This window comes from Pseudochaenichthys georgianus, chromosome 24, assembly GCF_902827115.2.
Source record: "Pseudochaenichthys georgianus chromosome 24, fPseGeo1.2, whole genome shotgun sequence".
NCBI classification, from domain to species: Eukaryota; Metazoa; Chordata; class Actinopteri; order Perciformes; family Channichthyidae; genus Pseudochaenichthys; species Pseudochaenichthys georgianus.
This window is the reverse complement of record NC_047526.1, coordinates 34,172,492-34,176,730: the sequence shown is the minus strand read 5'-3', so window position 1 is coordinate 34,176,730 and position 4,239 is coordinate 34,172,492. Positions and strand designations below refer to the sequence as shown.

The 4,239-nt window shown below is 43.4% G+C and overlaps 1 pseudogene; it reads right to left on the bottom strand.

Moving 5' to 3' along the window:
• Window positions 1-723: 723 nt before the first annotated feature.
• On the bottom strand, window positions 724-3,370 carry LOC117439460 (zona pellucida sperm-binding protein 3-like; annotated as a pseudogene).
• Between the last annotated feature and the right edge of the window lie 869 nt (window positions 3,371-4,239).

Sequence of the window (4,239 nt, the reverse complement as noted above, 5' to 3'; positions counted from 1 at the left end):
GCACACTGAGCTCTGATTGGTCAGCAGGCGGTGCTTTCACTGAGTTGAGCTCTTGGCCTGCAACCTAACCTGCGCTGGGGCAGGTTAGCCGCTCAGCATAAGTTACCTTGGAGATCTAGCCTGCTAAAAAGAGAACCGGAAAGCCGGAGTTTTCCCTGAATGTAGCCGGCTAAGCGAAAATCCTGCTTCGTAGTATACCCCCCTGGCTTTATTTAGTTTCCCGAAGCATTTTGTTAGATTTCTGTTAGGGGAGGGAAGCTCTGGGTCCTACGGCCCGTGGTGTGGCTGGCTCTGGCTCCTTCCTTTTGGCCAGTCCTCCAGACCTTGTTCGTTTGCCGGTTGGCCTGTGTGAGTAACGGCTGTACATTTAAATAACTGACCGCTGTTAAGTACTGGACGTTGTGTGTTTTCTTTTATGTTGCGGGTCTCCCCACAAGCCACTACCACGGAGTAGGGGGTGGGCCGTAACCCCGTTACATGGAATACTTTGGCTAATTAGGAAACCATTTTGTTTGCATTTAATTGTGTTGAGCTGTGAGCAGGTCATCAGTTTTCCTTTTGTATTACAACATTAAAAAAGCAAACAAATAACAATTTGAATAATTTATTATCTCTTTGGGTCCATTGTTTCAGAGAGGTCAGCTTCTGTTGCAGTGTTGTTGGACAGTGGGGGCACAGCCACATTAACCACTGCAGTTTGGAGGACTTCATCGAGCGCTGCTGTGTGGGTACTCTTCAGCACCGCTGCCTTCGACTGCAGGTGGGCCTCAGGAGAGGTTTTTTCTAGAAGTTCAGGAACTTCCTCAGCATCATCTGTAATCGCAGAAGAAATGTGTTAATGTAAAATGTGCATTCCAGAGTGCCATTTAAAAAAAAGAGTTAAGACTTTTCACTTTTAACCTTTTGTCGGTTCCATTTTTGTCTTCGTCTTTATTCTGCGCAGAAGCCAAAGTCAGAACGTCCACCTGGTTTTGGGTCGATGATGAATCAGGAAGCAGTCCTTTCCTCTGATCTTTGACAGAAAAACAATTCAACATTAAGATTTAATTATGGGCCATTTTAATCTCAATTTAGAGATTGTTAAAGGCTTCAAATGAACAAAGAATAATTAAATACTGGTATTGACTTACCAACTCTGTTTATTCCATTCCTCCACTGTCTGCCATACATTGTAGATCTGCCGGTTTGATCAAGAATGGAAGAAAGCTCCTCTGTAGGAATGGTAGGAATGGGCCGGCTTTTCTGCTTGGCTGGCAAGACCATCATGGGACCCACTCTGGCCTGATGTTCCCACACTAACACAATGCATGTTAATTCAGTTACCCAGCCATCATCATGTCTGAAACCAATGCCAAAGCATGCGTCAACATTGATCATTATGACGACATCTGCAGCCAATATTAAAATCATACAAGTTTCTACATGCCTGTACTGGTCTTCAGTCCGCTCCTCCAGAGGGGTTCACGCTCTTCTGGCTTCACAAACCCTCGAGGCCTAAACTTGCTCGGGCTGCTGGGCTTACTGGGAGTTTGCTCAACTTCAAGTGGTCTTTTGCATTGCCCACACAAGTAGTCATTACCATCAGCGGACCTCCATCTGATAAATTAAAAAACATTCAGTACCAATACTTTGTTTTTTGTGTGTAATTTGACATATTAGACTGGATCTCACGTGCCTTCCATTCACAAAAGTGCACGCCTTGTTTGGTGCATCTGCTTTATTTATTGGCACGGCATTCAGGTGACATGTGATGTAGAGCTATGAGAAAAGCAGGTGTTGGGAAACATGCACACACAATCATGTTTAAGGCAATTTAATAGAGCCTCACCTCCCCTCTGTCCTCATTATAAAATCTGAAGGCATCAATGGACATGTGGAGCTTGTCATCCTGTGTCCTGGCTAAGAATTGAGACCTTGAACCTGGAAGCTGAGAGTCAACAAAGCACCTATGATGAGCACAAACAAAAACAACCTAAATTAGCACTCATTGACTACTATAACCAGAGTCTACATTACCCACAATGCAACTCCACCACTAACATTTCTAGTCATATAGGCAAGTTTTGGAAGTAATTCTTTAGAGTCAGAACTGCACAAATCTGACCTGTGCATAAATAGTGGCACAGAAAGGATCTAGAATACCAAAGATTAAAAGCAAACCGCAGCTAGCCTTAGCTAATGGCTAACTTGAAGACGACACTAAAGGACTGATCTTTTATTAACCTGTCACTCGAGTCAGCATTGCTCGCGTCTGAATTAAACCACTTGAAGAGCCTTACACATTAAACAGCTCCCTCTAGGGTCAGAAAAAGACATTTAGCAATTTGCAGCCTTACCCATTTTCAATGAAGGCATGCCTGGGGCTGGAGTGCATGTCAGGGCTCAGTGTAGCCACGCAGCTGCTCACAAACACTCGGAGCCCAATGTGATGCCCAATTCTGACCGAGGCCTCGATGCTGATGGGCTCACCGATATGAAACACATTAGAGCCTCTTGTGTGCTGCCAGTCACCTGCACACGGACAGAAAAAAGTACTAAGTGCAAATAGAGACATGACAACGCAAAACATGAGAAATGATCAAAACCCACTTGTCATGATTCTCAAGTTAAACTGCAACATTTCCACTGCAGCCTGGGTCGACATGTAGGGGATCCAGGTAGGCATGAGTGAAGAACTGGACAAACTGTACTTCCTAAGAAACAGAAAACATGCATTTAAAAAAAAAAAAAAACACATCATTCAAAGATGTTTACAATGTGAGCTTTAAAAACAAAGACCTTTCGTAATGACACTCAATTGGAATGACAGCCTCGTCCATTCGAACAACACCATATGGAGAAGCGTCAGGAGAGTATATGAGGAGGTTTGTGTAGATCAGAGAGTCCTCAGTTACCTGTGGAGAGTAGACGTGTTTAAAACTAGAAGCTTTAATGAATCAGATTTGAAATGAAATATATTTAAAGTTACCCAGTGTCTGGTGCCGCACTCCACAAGTCCAACACTGATACTGTACTCATCTGCTGAAGACGCTGTAGCTCTGCAGTACTGGTTGTTGGTCTCTACTCCCAGGCGTAGCTCGTCACCATCAACAGGAGCTCCAACCGCAAACATATCGGCTTTGATAACAATCTCCAAAGAGTCTGGATGGCAGGTCACTCTGACGGTATTCACCTGCTGCGGTTCCTCAGCCGGAGACTTCTGCTGCTGCTGCCCGAGTTCTGACCTGCCTGTGTTCGCAAGGCTCTGAAAGGAAGCATCTTGTGTGGGCGGCAAAGCAAAAGAGGAGGATAACCTGAACATGAAAGGCCTCCATAAGTGAAACTGATAACAGGAACCTGGTCAGCTGCTCTCTGTCTTCCTGACTGACTCACAGTAGGCCTATGGTTCAGTGTGAGCGGTGGAGCTTTTTAAACTCTAGCCGATCATTATCCTCATCAGAGCAGCACACCTGCGTCCAATCAGACACCCATCAGCTGAATTGGCTGCACACTGAACTCAAAACATGAGGCCGATTGAGAGAGAGGTGAAGGGCGTTTTCACATGTTTAAAATGTGCATATATTTGCTTCATTGCTTGTTACTTTGGATTTTAAATAAAATGTTAGTGTTGCAGTTCATGAAAACCATGCAGGAAGCATTTTGACATCCCCCTGGATCCTTCATTTGTATACACTATCACATTATTATTGTGGTCTATGGTGTCATTGTATTGTGTTTTTAAACTATCATTCATGTTTTGTTGATCTGTACAGACTAAATCAAATCAAACTTGTGAATTTGAGCTACATAAATACAATTTGATCTATATGTTTGAAACACAAGACATATACAAATCAATCCATGCAGTTCAAACAAAGAAAGTATTGAAAATGCCTCCAAATACTTAAAATCAAATGACTTCAAGTTCAAAACTATATTCTTAATGATCCATTTAAGATGTTCACCCTGTACTGTTGCCTACATATTTTATGTTATTTTATATTAATCCATTTCGTTTTTTCTGTTCATACTTTTTTAGTTTGTTTCGGTCCAGAGGGCCGTTATTGGAGGTGTTAGAGTTGAAAGGGGAGACAGAGGGGAGGACATGCGAGAAGTGTTCGGCTGGTTCAGGATTCAAACTGGTTTACTAGGCAGCGGTGGCTGAATATGGGCTGCCAGCTCGAACCACCGACATATCAGGCGAACCCATTCTTATCAAGGGTTATTGACCGAACCTCTTTCACTCTTTCCTATTATGTC